Below are 26,385 nucleotides of genomic sequence, written 5' to 3'. Positions count from 1 at the left end.
CTGATTCTGCTTTTTATTTGTTCATTTATTTTGTTTTTTATTTTTTATTTATTTTTATTTAAATTTTAGTTAGTGAACACACAGTGCAATATTGGTTTCTAAAGTAGAATTCAGGGATTCATCACTTACATACAACACCCAGTGCTCATCACAAGTGCCCTCCTTAATGCCCATCACCCATCTAGCCCATCCCCCACCCACCTCCCTCCATCAGCCCTGTTTGTTCTCTATTGTTAAGAGTCTCTTATAGTTGGTTTCACTCTCACCTTTTTTCTTTTCCCCATGTTCATCTATTTGCTTTCTCGGATTCCACATATGAGTGAGATCACATGGTATTTGTCTTTCTCTGAATGGCTTATTTCACTTAGCATAATACATTCTAGCTCCATCCACATCATTGCAAATGGCAAGATTTCATTTTTTTGATAGCTGAGTAATATTCTATTGTATATACATACCGCATCATCTTTATCCATTCATCAGTTGATGGACATTTGGGCTCTCTCCATAGTTTGGCTATTGTTAATAATGCCGCTATAAAGATCGGGGTGCATGTACCCCTTCGAATCTGTATTTTTGTATCCTTCAGGTAAATTCCTAGTAGGGCAATTGCTGTGTTGTAGGGTAGTTCTATTTTTAACTTTTTGAGGAAACTCCTTACTTTCCTCCAGAATGGCTGCACCAGTTTGCATTCCCACCAACAGTGCAAGAGGGTTCCCCTTTCTCTGCATCCTTGCCAACACCTGTTGTTTCCTGTGTTGCTAATTTTAGCCATTCTGACAGTTTTGAGGTGGTATCTCATCATGGTTTTGATTTGTATTTCCCTGATGAGTGATTTTGAGCATCTTTTCATGTGTCTGTTATCTATCTGGATGTCTTCTTTGGAAAGGTGTCTATTCATGTTGTCTGCCCATTTCTTAACTGGATTATTTGTTTTTTGGGTGTTGAGTTTGATAAGTTCTTTATAGATTTTGGATACTAACCCTTTATCAGATATATTGCTTGCAAGTATCTTCTCCCATTCCGTAGGCTGCCTTTTAGTTTTGTTGACTGCTTCCTTCACTGTGTAGAAGCTTTTTATTTTTTTTAAATTTTATTTGTGTAGAAGCTTTTTATCTTGATGAAGTTCCAACAGTTCATTTTTGCTTTTGTTTCCCTTGCCTCCGGCGATGTGTCTAGCAAGAGTTGCAACGGCCGAGGTCAAAGAGGTTTCTGCCTGTGTTCTCTAGGATTTCGATGGTTTCCTGTCTCACATTTAGGTCTCATCCATTTTGAATTAATTTTTGTGTATGGTGTAAGAAGGTGGTCCAGTTTTATTTTGCTGCATGTTGCTGTCTAGATTTCCCAACACCATTTGTTGAAGAGACTGTCTTTTTTCCATCGGATATTCTTTCCTTCAAGTAGTTCTGTAGCTTAAAATATTTTTACACAATTTTTAAAAAATTATTTTACACAAATTTTTACCTTCAATCTGGACTTTTCTCTTGAATTCTAGTCTCATTTCAACTGTCTCCTCAAAATCTCTAAATGGATATTTAAGATAATTTAATTTATATTAAACTTCCCATTGTCCATGATAAATTTTTAGTCCTCCTGCCTCTACAAACCTACTTTCTCCCACAGGCTTCCCCATCTAGGTAAATGGGACTGCCCTTCATGCAGTTGCTTGGGCTAAGAACTTGGGAATTACCCTTGCTTCCTCAAGACTTCCATTGCTACTTAGTCCCAGCATCATCTCTCTCTTGTTCAAAGTCTCCCTGTTTCTGCCTTTCCCTTCTCTCCCCAACTTCTCAGTATAGGTGCTTTTAAAATACAGTCAGATCATGTCACTTTTCTGCTCAAAATTCACCCCTACCTTCCCATCTCAAAGAAAGAGCCAGTCATCAAGGCCTTATGACATCCTCTCCTATCTCTTCTCACTGTCCTCCAGCTGCACTAGCCATCTTGCTGTTCTTGTATGCCACATAGCCCTGTGTCATGTCCTCACCTCAGCTCAGGACCTGTGCACAAGCTATTCCTTCTCCTTGGAATGCTCTCCGAGACATTAGCTTCCTCTCTTCATTCATAGCTCAGTACCATCTCAGAGAGGACCTCCCATGTTATCCTACGTAAAATATTTCAGACCCTTGTCTTCCCTCTACCACCAGCCTTACTCTATCCCCTTGTGTTGCAGGCTGAATTATGTGTCCTCAAAATTGATATGTTGAAGTCCTAACTACCAGTACCTCAATACGACTGTGTATGGAGATAGGGCTTTTAAAGAGGTAATTAAGGTAAAAAGAAATGTGGGTGGGCCCCAATCCCGTGTCTATGAGAATCCTCATGAGAGGGGAAATTAGGACACCGACCCAGAGGGAAGACCATGTGAAGACACAGGGAGAAGGAGACTTTCCATAAGCAAAAGACAGAAAGAAACCAACCCTGTCGACACCATGATCTCAGACTTCTAGCCTCCAGAGCTGTGAGGAAATACATTTCTGTGGTTTAAGCCACCTGATCTGTAGTATTTTGTTATGGCACGCCTAATCAACCAATACAACTTGTCCTGTTATTTTTTTTTCCTCTGATGGTATTTATCAGTGCTGATATTATACATCTATGTATTTATTTATTTTCTTGACTAGAATGCAAGCTCCGTAAAAGACAGACTTCTTGTGAAGATGTGCCCCCAGCATCAATAGTGCCTAGCTCATACTAGCACCCAAACCTTTGTTGAATAAATGAATAAATCCCCTCTGTCACTACCATCCTGGGGCCCATAATCATCTTCCTGGGTTACTTAGTGGCTTCCTAATGAGTCATATCCTTTCTTGCCTTTTGTTACCCTTTTAGGCCCAGCCTCTGCTTACCTCTCCAACCTCATCCCTCACACCCCAGCCAGACTGAACTGTTTTAGGAAAAGGAAGTCCCGCTGCTCTGGCTTCTGGACTTTGGGACAGATTGTTCCATCCTCTGGCCCCTGACACACTCCCTTTACCCGTCTAATCCCTGCTCATCTAGACGCCTCTCATGTTTCTGCTTGTCTCTCAGTAGAGGGCTGTCTTGTTTATTATTGTGTTCCAGGTGTGTGCCAAGTACAAGACTTGGTACCAAGTGGGCTTGAGAAAAGATTTAGAGGGTATTATGCTGAGCGAAATAAGTCAATCAGAGAAAGACATGTATCATATGACCTCACTGATATGAGGAATTCTTAATCTCAGGAAACAAACAGGGTTGCTGGAGTGGTGGGGGGTGGGAGGGATGGGGTGGCTGGGTGATAGACACTGGGGCGGGTATGTGCTATGGTGAGTGCTGTGAACTGTGCAAGACTGTTGAATCACAGATCTGTACCTCTGAAACAAATAATACGTTATATGTTAAAAAAAAAAAAAGCAGGAGGGGAAGAATGAAGGGGGGGGAAATCGGGGGGGGGGGAGACAAACCATGAGAGACGATGGACTCTGGAAAACAAACAGGGTTCTAGAGGGGAAGGGGGTGGGGGGATGGGTTAGCCCAGTGATGGGTATTAAAGAGGGCACATTCTGCATGGAGCACTGGGTGTTACACGCAAACAATGAATCATGGAACACTACATCAAAAACTAATGATGTAATGTATGGTGACTAACATAATAAAATTAAAAAGAAAAGAAAAGATTTATTGAATGGATTCTGAACTCCCTTCGCCAGGTACCAAGGCAGCTTCTGTGCACTCTTCCCGCTCGCCACCAGGGGGAAGCCTGGGTTCCAATTCTGGCGCTACTTTGTGTTTCTTTGTAACCCCCGGATGGGGTTTTCTGAGCCTGTTTTTCCTCTCCTGTAAAATGAGGTGGTTAATACTGCTAATGGGGGTTGTTGTGAGAATTAATTGAGTAAATGTATTGGCCTTCAGAGAGTCTTTTGTGCCCTTTTGCTGTTTTTGCCCTGTAGATTCTGAGCTGTGACAGGTTTCGTCCCCTGGTGGGGAACTTTGGGAGTGCACTTTCCCGCTTTCCTCTGGGCAGACAGCGCGTCTTCTCTCACCCCCCACCAGGGGGAGCGTGAACCTTGGCTCCCTGCTCACCAGTTATGTGGCTGTGGGCAAGTCACTTAACGTCTCTGAACTTATGTTCTTCCAATTACTAAACAGGGATGTTAATATTTGCCTACCTGGCAATCTGTCCTGAGGATGGATGTGAAAAGCACTTCATAAACTCCTAACCTGCCCTTGGCCTTGACTCCTTTCTCTTAATGTTCTTAAAATGACCGCTGTGCTGTTAAGGTTAAAAGGATTTACAGAGTGGGTCTCTCCTCGGATGGCCAAAGTTAGGGCCTCCCAAGATAGAGTAGAGTGGTCACTCTTCTCCCACATACCCGGACTTGTTTGGGTAGATTGACTTCAGCGGGAATTTACCTGACAGATCCTCCCGAGGGCCGCATGGCTTATCTTACTCACGGAGCTCTTGGCTGTGGCAGGCACTGGGATGAAATAACTGTCTTTAGACAAGGCCAGTCACTGTTACGTGCTGAGTCCCCTTTAATAGTATCATGTAGATGGTTCAAACGACAGCCAGGTGTTCAAAACTCTGAAGGGCCCACCTACAGAGAAGGAGGAAGAGAGAGTCCCCATACTGTCCCACCCCCAGTCCTCAGAGCACCGGGACCTGGCATGCTGACCTGTTTGTATTTATTGTAAGCAACTCAGGTCTTTGCAAGTGGTACCCGACACTCCTTCTCCTCAGCTGGAATCCTCTAGGGTGCTGTCCATCTATCTGCGAAGGAGGCTAGGAGGAGTTAAGAGCAATTATTTTGTTTACTATATGCCAGGGAAGTATCATTCTTCAACCTTGGGGCTAAAGCTGTGGTTCCCTGTGTACCCTGAGGCTGCTAGAGAAAATGGGAGTCCCTTTGCCTGGATGGGAAGTTCTCTAGGAAGAGGGCTGTGTGCTCTGTTCAGACCCTGCCCTCTAGTGGCCGAGGGGACTGGCCTCACAGTCCTGACCCTCCCAGTCCATCCTGCCAGCCTCTAGAAACCTGGTCCCTGTCTAAGGGTGGGTAGAAGGAGAGCTGAAAAGCACTATCCTCAATAAACAGCTGGTCTTCCCAGGACTCCTTTTTCTCTACCTGGCTTTTGAAATGTGAGCTTCTGGGGCACCTGCATGGCTCAGTTGGTTGGGTGTCTGCCTTCGGCTTAGGTCATGATCCTGGAATCCTGGGGTCGAGTCCCGCATCGGGCTCCAGCTCAGTGGGGAGTCTGCTTGCCCTTCTCCCTGCTCATGTTCGCCCTTTCTCTCTCTCTTTCAAAATAAATAAAATCTTAAAAAAAAAAAAAAAAAGAAAGAAAGAAATGTAAGCTTTCCTGAAGGTTGGAGCTGGGATGAGGGGGGTGGCATGGCCCAAATCTCCATTTTGGAAGCAAAGATCCAAACTAATATCAGAACTTGAGAGAGCACTGGTCTTGGAGTCACAGGCTGTGAGTTCAAGTCCTACCTCTGTATGTATTATCTGTGTGACTTTGGGTAAGTCTGTTAACTTCCCATTAACAAGCCTGTATATCCTCATTTGTGAAATGAGGATCTGATATAGTGTCTCCTTCACAGAACTATCCCAGGGTTCTCATAGATTAGGTATGTCATGCACTTAATAATATGAAGAGAAAAGTGCTATACAAATGTAAGGCATTGCTCATGTTATTGCTCAAAACGCCTCTTCTAAGTATTTCTCAGGCAGTGTTCTGAGTGCTCTCCTGATGCATGGGCACCCAGTCCTATAGTGTGACATTGGTAATAAGATCCTGGTGCCTATTTTAGGGGAGCTTAAGCCAACCATTGTGGGATGGTTGAAAGAAGCATCTACCTTGGAGTAAAGAGGCAGGGCTTTGGATTCCAGCCTAACACTTTCCTGGGCCCTGTGACCTTGGACAACTCACTTAACATTGCAGAGCCTCTCTTCATCTGTATGATGAGGATGATGATGCTCTCTGTGAGTGGGGGGGGGGGCAACTGGTAGAGAGTGAAAGCAAAATAACTATATGAAAGGTTTGGAACATGGTAGCTGCTCAAGTACAAACTTTGAATCTGCATCCTTCATATGTTCGGGCCTTAAAGAAACTAGAATTCATGGCTCGCCCAGAGGTTTGAGTCATTCCTTGTGGTGCTGAGATTTTTAGAGAAGGCAGGTGTGTGCTTTGACATCAAAGGGATGACCTAGGTAAGCTAGGAAAGGATGAGTGCCATGAAGTTGGGGCCAGTGGTGGTGGGGCTGTTTATACCGGTTAGGAAAGCAGGGCATTTTTCTCTGAGGCAGGCTTTCCACAGAGGAAAATCTGGATTCGAGAGAGATTAAAGTCTCAAAGGTAAAGAAGAGATGTAAGGAAATAGCCCGCATTGAATCACTGCAAAGGACAGTATTCATCAGAGAATTAATTTGGAAGGAAATAGAGTGTGAAATAGCAGCGAGGCTTTCAACTCTGGGCACTGTGGCCTTAGAAACCCAGTCGGTGTTTCAGAGGCTTGCCAAGGCCCAGCCTGGGAGCTACCTCCAGAGAAGCAGCCGGGGGATGCCCAGAGACCACAAATTGCTGAGCTCGGAAGGAACTGATTGAGTGTGTAATTAAGGGGAGGGTTGTATAACACTTGGGTAAGTAGAACTTGATGGGGTCAAACCAGCAGGGCTTCTGGGAGATGAGAGAGCAGTCCCTGGGGCTGTTAGTAACCGAAGCCAGATGCATGAAGTTAGATACAGCTTACCTGGGCCTTGTGGAGATGAGGATGGAAGAGCTCGGGAAGGGGAAAGGTTGAGTGATTGCTCTCTAAGTCAAAGTGTCCCCATAAGCTCAGTACCTTAGTGGTTCTGTTCTGGGAGTGAGGTAACATTACAGAGCGATGGGAAAAATCCCCAGAGACTGAAAGAGCAGAGAGGCTGTGACTTGGCCAAGGTCACATAGCATGGAGGAGCTGTACTGGGTTCTGAGTCCTGATTTTGCATCCACAGTGCGTCTTGCTGTGCCGCAGTGATGGTGACAGCTGAAAGGGAACTGGTCAGAGTGTTAAGAGGGAGTCCTGTATCAGGCAGTAGGGAAAGGGTATCATTCACAGTATATTTGTGGACAAGATGGGTATGTGTAGGTTGGATACTGAAACAACTAGGTGTATTCATAACTGGTTGAATTCCTATAGCCCAAATCCTTAGTATTACCTAATCCACAAGGCCCCACATGACAGGACCCCTGACCACCCCTCCAACCTCATCCCCCACCTCTTGTTCTCCCCTCAGATCTTGAGACATTGGCTCCTGCTTGTCATTCAGACTTCAGCTTAAATGTGACTCTCTCTCATATGGGATATTTCCTTGGTGTTTATGTGTATGTTTAATTTAGCATTTACTTTTGTAGAGATACAACAGAAGCCCGATGGTTAACACAGGCTCTGTAGCCACACTGCCTAGGTTGATGCTCCATCCTATAGGATCTGTGTGATCTTGAGCAAGTGACTTAACTCCTCTGTGTCTCAGTCCACTTGATCTAGAAAATGAGAATAATAGTATTTACCTCACAAGAATTTGTGAAGAGCAAACATGTACAGTGTTTAGAACAATGCCTGGTACATAGGAAATGCTCAATAAATGTCAGCTATTATTATATTTTGTTTTTATTTTTCTTATCCTATGTCTCCCCCTCTGTAATCAGCAGGAACCTTGTCTGGCTTGTTCACTGCTGGACGTTTCTCCAGCACGTAGATCATGACTTGGCACATAGTGGGGTCTCAATACATATTTATTGAATGTATTCGCTGAATTAATAAAGTAACTAATTCAGTAGTCAGTCATTTTTCAGGGAAGTGTTTTGTGCTGTAGAGTAGGCCTCTGCCCGTTTGGACATGTTTTTCAATAGTTTGAGGAAAAATACAACTGAATAACCAGAGAGTGCGGGCTGGATATACTTACAAAAGATATAAAACTGGGAGGAATAGCTTACTGAATGACTGAATGAGTGAGTGAATAAATGATAGGTCTATTCGATATGTCCATGCTAATATCTTTTTTTTTTTAATCCTGGGTAAATATTATGAGATGAAACTTACTGGGAATAAATGCAAAGTTCTTGATCTCAAAATCAATTGCCTACAACACGATAAGGGTTATCGTGAGCAATTTATTAGGTGTGAATCAACAGTATGATGTGTTCCTCAAAATTCTAAATGTGCTATAATACCTGGAATGAAGGAGGTGATGGTCCTGTTCCATCCTGCAACAGCTCAGAGAACTATGCTCAGATCTGGGAGCCAGACTTGCTAGCAGAAATAAACATGCCAACTGGAGAAGGACCATCAAGGGGGAGGGATCAAAGGGGCTGAGGACATATCAAATATTTTATTTATGTGGGCCCCGAGGACCACACTCAGACCAGTATGTAGGCTACAGGGACATAGACTTTAGGTCAATATAAGGAAAATCTGTGAAATAATCCGAGATGGCCATTGGATGAATTGGGCTTACCTCAGAAGATTCCTGTCGCGGAAGGATTTTTGAGCTGATGCTGGCCTTTAGCTAGAGTATTTTAAAGGGTCATACACACCATCCAGGGGGCTGGAATAAATGGCTTTTAAAGTCTTTCCCCACCCTGAGAATCTATGGCTCTGTGATTCCATAACATCTCTCATTCCCTGTGAACACTCAGAGGCAGGCCTCATTTTTCTTTTCATGTGGTCAGGGATGGGGTTTGGTCCTCTAATTTGATGATTCTGAACTTTAAAGAAGGAAGAGGGAAGTGCCTGAGAATCTGGTGACCTCACTATAACCCTTTAAAAGTCCACCACATTGGGCCAGATGGGCTTGGAGGTGCCAGGGAATAGTAGCTCTTGAAAACACCTTCTTGCTGTTGCTACCACCATCCCATCTTACAGTTTCCACTCTGGTGCAGCTTTCTCTAAGGTTTTTCTGTGCTACCTTTCAGTGCCCAGGAGGGCAGTGAGAGGGCTCCCTGAGTCTCCCTTTCTGAAAGAAGAAACAGTTTCCAGCTCCAGCTAGAACCTTCTTACTGCCCAGCCAGCACATCTGTGAAGCTTTCGAATTTATTCTCTAGAACAGCCATTTCAGATCTCTGCATTGCAAGCCCTGGGGTAAATCTCAAAAATGTTCTGATAACTCAGGTTGTACTAGGCATATGCACATATGTTATCTGATATCCATCTCACAAAAACTCAGTGACACTGAAATACAAAGCAGCTGGCTCAGAGAGATCGAAGTCAATGAACCAGCAAGAGGCAGAGGCAGGACTTAGACTCCCACCTTTGACCTTGGGGTCAACTTGATTTTCCCCTCATATCCCCACATCTCTCCTCTGGGATGTTGCTTTCCCTTTGCTTTGTCTCCTTCAGCACATGTGGTACCTCCTTCCTTTTGGTATCTTCCTTTCTCCAAAGCTTACTTCCACCTGTGCTCTGGTTCTTTACCTGCTTCTTTTTTTTTTTTTTAAAGATTTTATTTATTTATTTATTTGACAGAGAGAGAGACAGCGAGAGAGGGAACACAAGCAGGGGGAGTGGGAGAGGGAGAAGCAGGCTCCCCGCAGAGCAGGGAGCCCGATGCGGGACTCGATCCCAGGACCCTGGGATCATGACCTGAGCTGAAGGCAGTCGCTTAACCATCTGAGCCACCCAGGTGCCCTCTTTACCTGCTTCTTGTGATCTTCCTGCCAAGGATGGGATGAGTTCTCTTGTATCCTCAATCCGTCCCATTCAACTGGTTCCTTTCTTCCTGTGTTAAAATAATAATATTTCCATTATCTTAAACTTTGTTTTCCTTTTAGCTGTCATCGTCTTTCTTTTGCCTAGTACTGTCAAACCTACTAAGTGAGTATAATTCAGTGTCTCCTTGTCTTTTTTCATACCCAGACCCTTTTCCCTGGCAATCTACCTTCTATTTCTTTACTGGAAATGCCCTCCAGGAGACCAGAGCATCAGTTGATCAATTTTGAGAGCCATTCTTAGTGTCCTCAACCTTCCTTGATTTCTCAGTAGTATTTGGCCCTGTGGACCACCCTCCTATTTCTTGAAAGCCACTCTCCCAACTCCTCAGGATTTATGTAACTCTATACTTTTGTAGCTACCCCAGTGACTGATTCTTTATCTGGACAACCAGTTCCCCAGCAGTTACATGAGAGAGGTGGGCTAGGGTCATTTCTAAGGTTTCTTCCTATGCTATGAATTTCAGTTTCTTTTGCTGGAACTTCTTCTACCCTTTCTGACTGTGTCAGTCCTTCATGACTTAGTTTTTCTCCCTCCACTTAGTTCTCTCTTCTCTCACTTCCATGGAGAGATAATCCATACTTGTCTCCATGTGGAGGAATTCACATTTCTATAGCTATTCCAAACCTCTCACTCCCCTGCCCTTATGTCCAACTGTCTGCATGTAGATGCTATATCATCCCTTCATACTTAGCACTTCCTCAACTCCAACGAGCACTGGCTTCCCAGCTTCCCCAATTTTTACCCATGATACCAGAGACTTGGATGAGGTGTGGCAGAAAGAGGAAGCTAAGGGCCTCTAAGCTACATTCTGAGAAAATAAGAAATAAAAAATAGGCCCAGTATCTGGGGAAAAGGATTTAAGAGAGGAGCAACAAAATGAAACCATTTTAACTCTAGATCCTTCTCTCTTCCCTAGTCTTTCCTAAGAAGGGAACCAATCTTCAAGCCAAAAAAGGCCCAACATTGTTGGGATGGATGAAAACCTTAGACAGATGAGCATATAGCACCTGGTTGTTGTTCATGAGGTCAGATCTTCATGTACAGATGCATAATGCCCTGAGGTAGAGAAAGAAGTTCTAGATGTTACTTCAGAGAGTAGTCTAGAAGAAGTTAAGATACTTTTGGATTTTTAGTCTCAGAGAGCCAAAATACAAATGCAAATGTGGTCCTAGTATTTCAAAACCCATAAAATGAGAGACTCCAAAATCTGAAGACCAAGAGCACTTTGTCCCCAGTAGCGTCTAGAGTGAACTCTTAAATAAGTAAAAGTCTGTGAGCACTTAGGAAAGAAAGTAGTAATCAGCATTTGGAATCAATAGTTAGTGAAACTGTCTCTTTTCTGTTTAGGTTAATAGACCAGTGAATCAAATATTACCAAGAAATTTGATAAAAGTCTTTCCAGTTAGTTTATGTTTCTCAGTCTTCATGTTGGCAACTTCTTTGTCTTTAGTTGTGTCATACCTGTGTTTGTAATCACTTGTTCAATGTCTGACTTCTTTAGTAGACTATGAGTGTGGTGAGGACAGGATGCGACCATGCCTCACCAGTTTGCTGCCATATACATAGTTCCTAGCTTTGTACATTCTGACAAAAAAATAAATGAAAGAATCAGTTACTTAATAGGTAGATGTAAAATGTGAGCTGGATGATAATAGACTTATAAGTGATTGTGAAAGTACATTTAAAAATTAATAAATTACTGAATTGATGTCAATCTAAAGATTAGCTCTAACTATAAAACTCTTAGAAAAAAATATAGAAGAAAAGCTTCATGGAGAGGAGGGAAGATGGCAGAAGAATAGGTGACCCGCATTTCATCTGGTCCCTCGATTCGGCTAGTTATCTATCAAATCATTCTGAACACCTGTGAATTCAACCTGAGATCTAAGAAAAGAATTGCTGCAATTCTACAAATAGAAAAGCAACCATTTTTTTGCAAGGTAGAAGGTGTGGAGCTGTGAATCTGAGCAGATATATGGGAAGACAAATTGCGGAGGGGGGAGGGAGACTCCTTTCCAGCTACTGGAAAGTGATAGAGCAGCAGAGCACAAAATCAGAACTTTTAGAAGTCTGCTCCAGTCAGGGACCTCCCTGCCTAAAAGGTGCTCATGTGGCAAAGCAGGGTGGAATCCTAGGTGGGACAGTGTGGTCTCAGGATCCCTGGGGTCACAGAAAGAACCAGGGTGCCTGAGTGTTCCCAAGCATTGGGGTGGGGAAGCTGGCTACAATCAGCGAGCCCAGGAGTGGGCTCTCAGCTCGGTGGTTGCCATAACCATGAACCCCAGCATAACTGGGCAACAAGCAGGAGCCCAGCAAGCAGCAGAACCACAGTGAGACTCCCCTCCTTCCCCTGAGAGGATCCACATGGGTGTGAACTGCAGGAGTCCACAGTTTGGCACACACAAAAGTGATTGTTTTTCCCTGAGGGCACACTGAGGAGGGGGGGTCATGATCTTTCAGCTCCGGGGTTGGAGATCAGGGTGCAACCATTTTAATTTTCATCCTCCAAAGAGGTGTGGAAAGCCTTCAGGGAACAAAAGCCACATAGAGCAATTAGGGAAGCAGCTTACACTGAGCCTGGCCCCCTGGCAAGGGCGGTGCAACTCTACCTAGGCAAAGACACCTGAGAAGCAGGGCAACAGCCCCACCCGCAGAAGACCAGCAGGAACATCAGGCTAATGCCAAGTTTATGGATCACACAGAACTGAAAAACTCCAGCACCAGGGGAAAATAGTATATAGAATTTGAGGGTTTTTTCTCATGATTCTTAGTCTTTCAGTTTAAAATTTTCTTTTTCTTTTTTTCTTCTTCAACTTTTTTCTTATTTTATCAACTCTTTTTTAAGTCCTTTTTTAATTTTCATTTTTACATTTATATTTTATAGATATATTCTTCATTTTTTACTTCCTTCCACTATATTTGGTTTTATTTTGTATATATGTATATGTTTTTCTTTCTTGTGGCGCCTGGGTGGCTCAGTTAAGCCTCTGCTTTTGGCTCAGGTTGTGATCTTCGGGTCCTGGGATCAAGCCCTGTGTTGGGTTCCCTGCTATGCAGGGAGCCTGCTTCTCCCTCTCTGTCTGCCCCTCCCCCTGCTTGTGCTCAATTTCTCTCTTTCTCACTCTCTAAAATAAATAAAAGCTTTAAAGAAAATAAGTGTTTCTTTCTTTACAATTTTGGGATCTAGTGTCTTCTAACAAACAGACCAAAATACACCCAGGGCCAAGTGTATCACCCTGCTTTGTCCACCTGTTAGATTATATTCCCTTTCCCTTTTTTTTCTTTCTTGGTTTCTCATCTCTTCTGATTTGTCTAGTGTATATTTCACTGGGGTCACAGTTGATATTTTTGATTAAGTTCTCTTGTTCATCTGTTCTTCTCTGAACAAAATGACTAGAAGGAGAAATTCACAACAAAAGAAAGAACCAGAGGTAATACTCTCTGCCATAGATTTAATTGATATGGATATAAGTAAGATGTCGGACTTGGAATTCAAATTAATGATTATAAAGATACTAGCCAGGGTTGAAAAATCATAAAGGAACTAGAGGATCTTAGTGCAGAAATAAAAGAACTAAAATCTAACCAGGCCAAAATTAAAAATGCTTTAACTGAGATGGAAGCTAAAATGGACTAACAGCTAGGGTAAATGAGGCAGAAGAGAGAGTCAGTGACATAGAAGACAAAATGGTGGAAAGTAAGGAATCTGAGGAAAAGAGAGAAAAACAACTACTGGGTCATGAGGGGAGGCTTTGAGAAATCAGTGATACCATAAAGCAAAACAATATTAGAATAATTGGAGTCCCTGAGGAAGAGGAAAGAGAGAGAGAGTGACAGAAGGTATATTTGAGTGAATCATAGCTGAAAATTTCCCTAATCTGGGGAAGGGGATGGGCATTCAAGTACAGGAGGCAGAGAGAACCCCCCTCAAAGTCAATAAAAATAGATCAACACCCTGACATATGACACTGAAGCTTGCAAATCTTTCTAATGAGAAAATCCTGAAAGCAACTGGAGACAAGGGGTCCTTAACCTACAAGGGTGGAAACATTAAACTGGCAGCAGATCTATCCACAGAGACCTGGCAGGCTGGAAAAGGACTGGCATGATATATTCAGGCTACTAAATGAGAGAAACATGCAGCCAAGAATACTTTATCCAGCAAGGATGTCATTCATAATGGAAGGAGAGATAAAGAGCTTCCGGGACAAACAGAAACTAAAAGAATTTGTGATCACTAAACCAACCCTGCAAGAAATATTAAGGGGGATCCTGTAAGCTGAGAGAGAGCCCAGAAGTAACAAAGACCAGAAAGGAACAGAGACAATATTCAGAAACAGTGACTTTAGAGGTAATACAATGGCACTAAATTCATATCTTTCAATAGTTACTCTGTATATAAATGAGCTAAATGCTCCAATTGAAAGACACAGGGTATCAGATTGGATAAAAAAGCAAGGCTCATCCATATGCTATCTACAAGAAACTCATTTTAGACCCAAAGACACCTCCAGATTGAAAGTGAGGGGGTGGAGAACATTTTATCATGCTAATGGACATCAAAAGAAAGCTGGGGTAGCAATCCTTATATCAGTCAAATTAGACTTTAAACCAAAGACTGTAGTAAGGGATGAAGAGGGACACTATACCATACTTAAAGGGTCTATCCAACAAGAAGATCTAACAATTTTAAATATTTATCCTCATAACTTGGAAGCAGCCAATTATATAAACCAATTCATAACAAAATTAAAGAAACACATTGATAATAATACAATAATAGTAGGGGACTTTAACACCCCACTCACAGCAATGCACAGATCATCTAAGCAGGAGACCAACAAGGAAACAAGGGCTTTGAATGACACAATGGACCAGATGGACTACACAGATATATACAGAGCAATCCATCCTAAAGCAACAGAATACACATTTTTCTCGAGTGCCCATGGAACATTCTCCAGAATAGATCACATACTGCATCACAAATCAGGTCTCAACTGGTACCAAAAGATTGGGATCATTCCCTGCATATTTTCAGACCACAGTGCTTTGAAACTTGAACTCAATCACAAGAGGAAATTTGGAAGGAACTCAAATACTTGGAGGTTAAAGAGCATCCTGCTAAAGAATGAATGGGTCAACCAGGAAATTAAAGAAGAATTTTAAAAATTCATGGAAACAAATGAAAATGAAAACACACTTGTTAAAAACCTTTGAGATGCAGCAAAGGCAGTACTAAGAGGGAACTATATAGCAGTACAAGCCTTTCTCAAGAAGCAAGAAAGGTCTCAAATACACAACTGAACCTTACACCTAGAGGAGCTGGAGAACAAACAGCAAATCAAGCCTAAACCAAGCAGGAGTTGAGAAATAATAAAGATCAGAGCAGAAATCAATGAAATAGAAACCAAAAGAACAGGGGCACCTGGGTGGCTCAGTCGTTGGGTGTCTGCCTTTGGCACAGGTCATGATCTCAGGGTCCTGGGATTGAGCCCCGCATCGGGCTCCCTGCTCTGCGGGAAGCCTGCTTCTCCCTCTCCCACTCTCCCTGCTTGTGTTCCCTCTCTCACTGTGTCTCTCTCTGTCAAATAAATAAAATCTTAAAAACAAACAAACAAACAAAAAACAACCAAAAGAACAGCAGAACACATCAATGAAATTAGGAGCTAGCTCACTGAAAGAATTAATAAGATAGATAAACCCCTGGCCAGACTTATCAAAAAGAAAAGAGAAAGAATCCAAATTAATAAAATCGTGAATGAAAGAGGAGAGATCATGACCAACACCAAGGAAATACAAACAATTATAACAGAATATTATGAGCAAGTATATGCCAACAAATTAGGCAATCTGGAAGAAATGGAGGCATTCCTGGAAAAACGTAAACTACCAAAACAAACAGGAAGAAATAGAAAACCTGAACAGACCCATAACTAGCAAGGAAATTGAAGCAGTAATCAAAAATCTCCCAACAAACAAAAGCCCAGGGCCAGAAGGCTTTCCAGGGGAATTCTACCAAACATTTAAAGAAAAATTAATATCTATTCTTCTGAAGCTGCTCCAAAAACAGAAATGGAAAGAAAACTTCCAAACTTGTTCTATGAGGCCAGCATTATATTGATCCCTGCACCAGACAAAGAGCCCACCAAAAAAGCTGAATTACAGACCAATATCCCTGATGAACATGGATGCAAAAGTTCTCACCAAGATACTAGCCAATAGGATCCAACAGTACATTAAAAGGATTAGTCACCATGACCAAATGGGATTTATTCCTGGGCTGCAAGGTGGTTCAACATTCACAAATCAATCAACGTGATACACATTAACAAAAGAAAGGACAAGAACCATATGATCCTCTCAATTGATGCAGAAAAAACATTTGACAAAATACAGCATCCTTTCTTGATTAAAACTCTCCACAGTGTAGGGATAGAGGGAATATACCTCAATATCATAAAAGCCATATATGAGAAGCCCACAGCGAATATCATTCCCTTTTTAAAAAAAGATTTTATTTATTTATTTGACAGAGAGAGAGTGAGCACAAGCAGGGGGAGCAGGAGGGGGAGAAGCAGGCTCCCACTGAGCAGGATCCCAGGACCCTGGGATTATGACCTGAGCCAAAGGCAGTCACTTAACTGGCTGATCCATCCAGGTGCCCCTGAATATCATTCTCAATTGGGAAAAACTGAGAGCTTTCCCCCTAATGTCAGGAACACGACAGGGATGCCCACTCTCACCACTATTGTTCAACATAGTAAGAGAAGTCCCAGCACCAGCAATCAGACAACAAAAAGAAATAAAAGGCATCCACATTGGCAAAGAAGAAGTCAAACTCTCACTCTTTGCAGATGATATGATACTTTATGTGGAAAACCCAAAGACTGCACCCCAAAATTGCTAGAACTCATACAGGAATTTAGCAATGTGGCAGGATATAAAATCAACACAGAAATCAATTGCATTTCTGTACACTAACAATGAGACAGAAGAAAGAGAAATCAAGGAATTGATCCCATTTTCAACTGCACCCAAAACCATAAGATACCTAGGAATAAACCTAACCAAAGAGGAAAGGACCTATACTCTAAAGACTACAGAACACTTATGAAAGAAATTGAGAAAGACACAAAGAAATGGAAAAACATTCCATACTCTGGATTGGAAGAATAAATGTTAAAATGTCTATGCTACCCAGAGCAATCTACACATTCAGTGCATTCCCTATCAAAATACCATGGACATTTTTTGCAGAGCTGGAACAAATAATCCTAAAATTTGTATGGAACCACAAAAGACCCCAAATAGCCAGAGGAATGTTGAAAAAGAAAACCAAAGCTGGTAGCATCACAATGCTGGACTTCAAGCTCTATCACAAAGCTATAATCATCAAGACAGTATGGTACTGGCACAAAAACAGACACAGAGATCAATGGAACAGAACAGAGAACCCAGAAATGGACCCTCAAGTCTATGGTCAACTAATCTTTGATGAAGCATGAAAGAATATCCAATGGAAAAAAGACAGTCTCTTTAACAAATGGTGTTGGGAAAATTGGACAGCCACAAGTAGAAGAATGAAACTGGACCATTTTCTTATACCATACACAAAGATAAGCTCAAAATGGATGAAAGACCTCAGTGTGAGACAGGAATCCATCAAAATCCTAGAGGAGAACACAGGCAGCAACCTGTTCGACCTTGGCCTCACCAATTTCCTGCTAGACACATCTCCAAAGGCAAGGGAAACTAAAGCATAAATGAACTATTAGGACTTCAAGAGACAAATCTTTTGCACAGCAAAGGAAACAGTCAACAAGAGTAAAAGGCAACCCATGGAATGGGAGAAGATATTTGCAAATGACATATCAGATAAAGGGCAAGTATCCAAGATCTATAAAGAACTTACCAAATTCAACACCCAAAAAACAAATAATCCAGTCAAGAAATGGGCAGAAGACACAAACAGACATTTCTGCCAAGAAGACATCCAAATGGCCAACAGACACATTGAAAAATGCTCAATATCACTCAGCATCAGGGAAATACAAATCAAAACCACAATGAGATACCTCCTCACACCAGTCAGAATGGCTAAAATTAACAAGTCAGGAAACAACAAATGTTGGTGAGGATGTAGAGAAAGGGGAGCCCTCCTACACTGTTGGTGGGAATGCAAGGTGGTACAGCCACTCTGGAAAGCAGTATGGAGGTTCCTTAAGAAGCTAAAAATAGAGCTACCTTAAAACCTAGCAATTGCACTACTAGGTATTTAGTCCAAAGATACAAATGTAATGATCCGAAGGGGCATCTGCATCCCAATGTTTATAGCAGCAATGTCCACAATAGCCAAAGAATAGAAAGGGATGAAATGGCAATCAACAGATGAATGGATAAAGAAGATGTGGTATATATACATATATATATACACACACACACACACACATATATATACATATACATATATACAATGGAATATTACTCAGCCATCAGAAAGGATGACATCTTGCCATTTACATTGACGTGGATGGAACTGGAGGGTATTGTGCTGAATGAAATAAGTCAATCAGAGAAAGACAATTATATGGTTTCACTCAAATGAGGAATATAAGAAACAGCACAGAGGATCATAGAGCAAGGGAGGGAAAAATGGAATGGGAAGAAATCAGAGAGGGAGACAAAGCATGAGACTCTTAACTATGGGAAAGAAACTGAGGGTTCTAGAGGGGAGGTGGGTGGGGGGATGGGGTAATTAGGTGACGGGCATTAGGAGGGCATGTGATGTAATGAGCACTGGGTGTTATAGGCAATTGATGAACTACTGAACTCTACATTTGAAACTAATGATGTACTATATGTTGGCCAATTGAATTTAAAGAAAAAAAAAAGAAAAGCTTTATGACATTGGATTTGGGAATGATTTATTGGATACAACACCAAAAGCACAGGCAAGAAAAGACAAAATAGACAAGTTAAACTTCATCAAAATTTTAAAATTTTTGTGTATCAAAGGATACTATCAACAGAGTAAAAAGGCAGCCCATGGAATGGGAGAAAATGTTTACAAATCATATTTCTGGTGAAGGATTGCTATCCAGAACATATAAAGAGCTCCTACAATTCAGTGCACAAACACATGCACACACACAAACAGAATGGGCAATTCAAAAATGGGCAAAGGACTTAAATAGACATTTCTCCAAAGAAGATATACAAATGGCCCATAAGCACATGAAAAGATGCTTAACATCACTAGTCATCAGGGAAATGCAAATCAAAACCATGATGAGATACCACTCACACCCATAAGGATGGCTATTATTTTAAAAAACCCAGGGGCACCTGGCTGGCTCAATCAGTAGAGCACATGATTCGTGATCTTGGGTTGTAATTTCAAGCCCCATGCTGGGTGTAGCAATTACTTAAAAATAAAATCTTTTAAAAAATAAAATTAAAATTAAAAACCCAGAAAATAACAAGTATTGACAGGGATGTCGAAACTGTAGAACCTTGTACATTCCTGGTGGGAATGTAAAATGTTACAGCCACTGTGGGAAAGTGTATTGGCAGTTCCTTAAAAATTTAAGCTTAGAATTGCCATATGATCCAGCAATTCCACCTCTGTAGTTAAAGAAGTCAAAGGAGAAAAGAAGTTAAACAAACTAAAAGAAGTTTAAGGAAAAAAATTAAGGAGAAAGGAAGGGAAGGCAGGGACTCAAATAGATATTTGTACACGCATGTTTATAGCAGCATGAGTCACCATAGCAAAAGGTAGAAGTAACCTGAGTGTCCATAGACTGAAGAATGGATAAACAAAATGTGTTGTATACATGCAATGGAGTATTATGCAGCCTGAAAAAGGAAGGAACTCTGACACATGCTACTACATGGATGAACCTTGAGGACATCATGCTAAGTGAAATAAGCCAGTCATAAAAGGACAAATACCATATGTTTCCACCTATATGAGGTACTTAGAGTAGTCAAATTCATAGAGACAGAGAATAGAATGGAGGTTGCCAGGGCTGGAGGAAGGGGAAAATGGGGAGTTATTGTTTATTGGGTATAGAGTTTCAGTTTTGCAAGATGAAAAGGGTCCTGAAGATGGATGGTGGTGATGGTTGCACGACAATGATGTACTTAATGCTGCAGAATTAAAATTGTTAAAATGGTAAATTTTGTTTTGTATTTTTTTTTACCACAATCAATAAAAACAAATGGGTTAAAAAAATGTAGCTCTATTTGTGAGCTTCAGGATTTTATTCCAGGCCCTTTCATCACTTGGATGAAAATCTTCACATCTTTGCTTTTGATACAAAAATCAGAGAAAACCAACGCAGAGGATGTTAGAACAGATTTCTAAGGACTTTAAGATTCTGGAATAATAGATCAAAATTAGTATTGAAATTAAAGAGGAATAATTGCACAATCCTGAATTCAAGATAAAAAATAAGCAAAAAATATACAGAATTAGGAGTAATAACTTGTTTTACATGCAAAAGATCTTGGGGTTTTCATTTCCTAAAAGTCCAAAGTAACCCCGTAGTTGGCGGGGGGGTGGGAGGGCGCAATAAACTTCGGCCTATTAGAAGAACTGTGTTTAGATAAAAGGAGACAACAGTCTCACCGTGCTCTGTGTTGACCAGACAGTACGAGGGCACCAAATACTGTCTTTAGTTCTTAGCAGTGTACTTTTGAGGAAGTTGTAAACTGTAATAAAGCAGGATAAAACTATGGGAGCTGTTAGGGAACTCAAAACTGGACCTCATGGGTGGACTCATTGATGGACCAGGGGATTTAGCCTGGGAAGAAGAAAATCAAGAGGGACATAATATCTGAAAGGCTGGCATGTGAAATAAGGACTGTCCTTATTCGGTATTTACTTGTAAGGGCAAAATTGGGATGGACCAAAAGTTAGAAGAAGCCTGATTCATTGTGTGCAGAATTTTCTAAATATTAGAACTGATGGCATTCAATAGCATGGCCTCCTGTTACTGGATGGCCACCTGCCAGGATGACTGCAGAGCAGGAGGTTGGTCCTTTCCAACACTATTTCTTTTAGTTTCTAAAAGAATCTTGACCCCTCCTCTTTCCCCCAGTATCTGATGAAATCTTGGGGGTTCCTCCCTCACAGCTCTCTTGCCCCCACCCTTCACTCTTCTTTGCCAGCAACCTCACCTCCTCAACCCTGGAGGACTTGTGCACGCCACCAGTCAGCTTTCCCAGCTTTTGGGCTGCCCCATGCTTCAATCCATTCTGCATGCCCCTGCCAGACCCATTTTATACAGTAATTGTCTTATCATGTAATTCCCCTGATCAAGACCGAAGAGTGGTTTCTATTGCTTCCCATATCAAGATGAGATTTCCTTTCTTGGCTTTTTGGGGCCATTCTTCTTTCCCTCTCTTTTCAATTTCATTCTATTACTCAAATGACTATTTTGGTGTAGCTGTTCCCTTCAATGTCAACTGGTCTGATCGTCTTCCCCTGTTCATTCCCACTTTCATTCCCTCATTTGTGTTGTCCCTCTGTGTTGTCCCCCACTCCCAGCTTTATTATAGGGACCAATTCATGTACCACAACCATCATGGCATCTTTCCTGGCCACTCAAATTCACATGCATCCTTCATTTCTCTCATTCATTTAACAAGTATTTACAGATTCCTCTTAGAATGTAAGCACTGTGCTAGATGCTGATGAATACATGGTAAGAAAAATTCATTTCTTGACTTCATGGAGTGGGTGAGATAGACTAAACAATTGCTATAAGGGACAAAAATGGGATGTTGTGATACAAAATGTTGTGTGTATGTGGTGGGAATGGGTGGGTATTTTGATGGGTAATCAGAAAAGGGCTTTTTGAGGAGGTAACAAATAAGCTGAGACCTAAGGAGGTGAAAGCGTCAGCCACTGGGAGGGGCTGGAGTCAAGAGCACGCTAGTCTAAGGAACCAGTGTGTGTGAGTCTGGAAGTATGAAGAAGAGCTTGGCACACCAGAGATACTGGACTTAGAATGGTTTGGCTGGAGCATAGTGAGTAAGGGTAGAAGGGCATGAAGTGAAACTAGAGAGGTGCCCGGGGCCTGGTAGGCCGTGTGAAAGATCTTAGATTTTATACGAATTGCATTGGGAAGCCATTAAAGATCTTCAAGGAAGGAATCGATGTATATGAGCTAAACATTATAAGATTGCTCTGGCTACTATGTGGAGAGTAGACTGAAGAACAGCAAGAGTGGAAGGAAAAATTAAGAAATGAATGTAGGGGCGCCTGGCTGGCTCAGTCAGAAGGAGCCTGCAACTCTTGATCTCGGGGTTGTGAGTCTGAGCCCCATGTTGGGTGTAGAGATGACTTGAATAAATAAAAACTTAAAAGGAAAAAAAAGAAATGAATGTAATAGACCAGGTGAAAGATGGTAACTTGAACTGGAATAGAAAGAAGTAGATGGATTTAAGGTATGTTTGGAAATAGGTATAAAAGGATTTGCTGATGGTTTTATGTGAAGAGTAAAGAATTAAGAGTGAGTCCTGTGTCTGACCTGAGAACTAGGTGGTGGGACCTATATCATTTATGGAGATTCGATGTGGGGGAAATGCAGAAGTGAAGTTTAGGACTTGTTAAGTTTTAGGTGCCTGCAAGACTCTCACAAGGCAGTGTCAGGGTGCCAGTTGACTCTACAAGTCTGGAACTCCTATAAAAGGCAGTGAGGGAGATAGAAATTCTAGAGCTATTAGCATACAGATGGTGACTGGATGAATTAGAAGAGTAAGCAGAGGGCCTAGGACCAAGCCAAGGGCCTGTTTGTCTGATGATGGGAATGATCGAAAGCAAGGGGAGAGATTCATAATGCAGGAAGGGGGTCGGAGGTATCACCACAAGACCAGTAACTTCATTCTATATGGCCCTAGTCTGTCTTTATTGGCTAATGCAGTAATTATCTCAGTATGTAATATGAACAGGGAATATGGTGATGTGGAGAATAGACTATGGTCCTACTCTGTAGTCATTGCTAGCAGGTATCTTCTCAATGAGACGCATGTACGTTCCTTGTAGGCGACTACCACAACGTCCTTATATTCCACTGTGCCCAGCACAGTGCAGGATATAAAGTAGATGCTCAGTGCTTCTTGATTAAGTGGTGGTAAGACCATCTTATAAAGGCCCTTGCTGAAACCATGGACTCTGTTGCACAATGCTAAAGATCATTTCTTTCCTGAGCCAAGTGATGCCTGATACTTTGTATGGATATGATCTATTTCCTTACTGGTATTATTACACTTTTAAATAGTAATGATTATATTTTAAAGGCCTTGCAGGCACTAAGAACAACAGGAATGAAGAAAATTCTAGGGATTCTCCAGCTTCATTGACAAGGAAAAAACAAACTAATCTTCATGGCGGCGTGTTGACATTTCAAAACTGGCATTTAATTATTTACATACCTTAGTATATTAAAGGTACATATACACTTGTATAAATAAATCTGTGTGTGTGTGTAAAAATTTTTAATAGCACAACTACTGACAGCTAGAATAAAGAGCCTGGGAGAATTTTTGCAGTTGGGGAACAAAATAAATCCAGTAATCCGTGATTCCCTGTAACCAAACTGGATTTTTTCAACCTGTTCTTTGGAATCCCAGGGTCCTTCATCATTGCTTTGGGCTCTGAGGGGCTATTTTACAAGGGAAGACTGAGTTCTTGTGTGTTTGGTGAAGTAGCTGCATTTTTCCTTGCTTTAAATATGTGTGAGGAAATCTTTTCTGAACCTTCTCTTAATCTTCTCTGTCTGTGATCATATACTCACCTTCTTCCTCTAGCAGTATTGGTTGCCAAGCACAACTAAGCACTGAGCCATTTGGATCGAATGCAGTGGTGATGTCTCAGTCTCTAGCAAGGTGCTGGGCCCGGCTCGGCTGCATTTGATGCTGAGAACCAAGCAGCCAGAAGCCTGCACTCCAGAGCTCTTGTAGCACCACTGAGAGCTGAACGCGCCTGCTTGGATCGGATTGATATGTGGGGATGGGCAGGAGTCTCCAGGGAAAGAAGCTCACAGAGGGTTTCTGTGTGGGCAGTGAGGAAAATGAAAGCTCCTGGAAGCTTGGTAAAGATGAGAAATAAACACAGGCTCCCAGGAGTCTTTAACGGAAAGAACTTGGACTGCAGCAAAAAAAAGAATCTTGAAAACGGCAACCCATCCTGAACACTAACTAATTAGACACTGAGTAACACTGAGATTTGTAAGTTCCTTCTGCCCTCAACTCTAGCTCCGGACACTGGAGAAAAGAAGAAGGTGGCTAGCATAGAGCTATGCACACGCCGTATGGTATGAAGAACCAAACTTCCCAGAGCCGAGAGTCATCCCAGTCCTGTCCCTGTCTCCCTGCCACAGCGGAGACCTGCACTTTGCTTGGGCCGGATTTTTTCAACCTATTCTTTGGAATCCCAGGGTCCTTCATCATTGCTTTGGGCTCTGAGGGGCTATTTTGCAAGGGAAGACTGAGTTCTTGTGTGTTTGGTGAAGTAGCTGCATTTTTCCTTGCTTTAAATATTGTGAGGAAATCCTTTCTGAACCTTCTCTATCTTCTCTGTCTGTGATCACATACTCACCTTCTTCCTCTAGCAGTATTGGTTGCCAAGCACAACTAAGCACTGAGCCAGAAAGTTAACAACAGTTGGAGTGTGGTCACCTGTAGGCAGAAAACAGATTGCATCCATTATAGTAAACCAGATAAAGAGCCATGTTAAAGACAGAGACAATTTTTATTTCTACAATCCTCATAACATATCTTCTTTTTAACCTAGTTTATTATTCAACTCCCTCCAATATAAAATGGCCACAGACTGGTTTTTGTTGCTTTACAAACTATTTGCTTTAGATGTGTCATTAGAATCTTATCACCAAATTAAGATGCCATGACTTGTCTTAAATACAAGGGCTTGCGGCTTTGAAAAGCAATGACTGGTCTAGGTTAGAGAAAAGAAAGTGGCAGTAAGGCTCAAGTTCTTTAAACAGCACAGAAAATACAATTTAATGTTTTTTAAAGCAAAAGAGGTGAGTTTGTGAGCTGAAGGATTTTGCAGAATAAGCAAGTCTTTGCAAATGACCTTGCCGTGTTCTCCCACCCCACCTCCGCCCAACTCCCACACCACAGCACACTCCTCCTGAGGGGCCAAGATGATCACCTGAGTCCCTTACTTAAAACGTTGATGAAGTTCAGGCTCCTCAGTGGGCCACACTGGGCTCCCCGTGACCTCTCTCTCTCGGCTTGCTTCTCACCTCCACCTCCTTTATAGCACCCATCCAGTTTCAAGAGGCAGACCTTTGCAGCGCCCACTTCCTCTGTTTAAATGCCCACCACCACCTTCCACCTAGGGGAAAAATCACCTTCCCGTTAAGGCGTCATGGTACCTTCCTCTCTGGCCTGCTGCCCCCCGCACCATCGCCACAGTAATGACCGTATTGTACTCTAATGATCAATTTACGCACCTGTTTCCAGCCTCAGCACGGTTCTGGACACACAGTAGGTGCTCTCTAGATGGTGGTTGCTGAGGAAATGAGCCCTTGTCTTAACTACAGCTTCCCTTCTCAGCACTTTGAAAGTTCTCAGAAAAGGAAAAGGAAATGACTAAAGTGTAGACTGTTTAAACGGAACACAACCCCACCACCCTGCCTGGGGTACCACCCCCTGCCACTGGGGAGGAGGAAGAAGAAGCACTGAGGCCAAGAGCCCAGCAGCACCGCTGTGGAGGTGCTGTGATTTCTCTGGTTTACAACAGCCGGGACCAGCTACATAATCTGGGGGGCCCAGTGCAAAATGGAAATGGGGGGGTCCCCTATCCAAAGATTATTGAGAATTTCAGCAGACCAAGCCGCAGCCCAGGGCAGTTGCACAGGTCGCACACAGTGAAAGCTGGCCCTGTTGACAGCACGAGAGTAGGGAGGCTGAGAGAAATTTTGGATCAATTTTTTTAAAGAGTAGCTTTAAATCTGTAAATTTGTTTTAGAATTTCTATTTTCTCATGCCTCACCCCTCATAAGACCCCTACAATTATTTATTTTCATTTAGAAGTACAGATTCTTTCAAAATGTTTATTTTATTCCACGTTGTTTTAGGAAAAATACCACATACTCTTTGTTAGTCCTTGAGAAATAATGCTGTGATCCACACCCCACCACGTAGCCCTGAAATGAAGTAACACATCATTATTGCATTTCCTCCATTCAGCCCCCCAGTTTGGGGGAGACTGGCTGGGCTTTCACAGGATTATGTTAACATGAAACATCTTTATCAACCTTTTGCTAATTTGTAAAAATTAGTTCTCAGAGCAATAGCATCCAGTCTCTCAAGTGTGATTTTATTTCACAGCATTCTTAGTAAATTAGAAATTGTTCTGTTTAAACCCCAAATGAACTTAGTTTATCAGATATCATCGTGATGAAATGTTGTTGGTATCTGCTGACAATGTAAATGAATGAAGATTTATGAAGGGGTCTTTTCAAAACAACTACTCTGCGGTGGGGAGCTCATTTGCACTGCCGCGCGTTCTCCAGCAGGGGGCCGCGCGAGCAGTGCCGCATGCCCAGTTTCGCCCAGCAGGGGCCACCCCGCTCCTGCCCACCCTGGGCTCCCTCTGAGGGACAGTAGGAAGGGGACCACGCACTATCGGTGAGCGCAGC

The 26,385-nt window shown here is 42.2% G+C and overlaps 1 long non-coding RNA gene across 1 annotated transcript; it reads right to left on the bottom strand.

The window, feature by feature from the left end:
• Positions 1-6,947: 6,947 nt before the first annotated feature.
• Positions 6,948-25,352, bottom strand: LOC118000384. Its single transcript, XR_004676445.1, has 4 exons — positions 25,195-25,352; positions 24,315-24,394; positions 9,631-9,713; positions 6,948-6,993 (listed from the first exon to the last, which is right to left on the bottom strand). It is a non-coding gene; the product is annotated as an uncharacterized LOC118000384 (long non-coding RNA).
• Positions 25,353-26,385: the final 1,033 nt, after the last annotated feature.

This window comes from Mirounga leonina, unplaced genomic scaffold (genome assembly GCF_011800145.1).
Source record: "Mirounga leonina isolate KUSES-001 unplaced genomic scaffold, KU_Mleo_1.0 Mir_493, whole genome shotgun sequence".
NCBI lineage: Eukaryota > Metazoa > Chordata > Mammalia > Carnivora > Phocidae > Mirounga > Mirounga leonina.
This window is presented reverse-complemented; position numbering and strand designations above follow the sequence as displayed.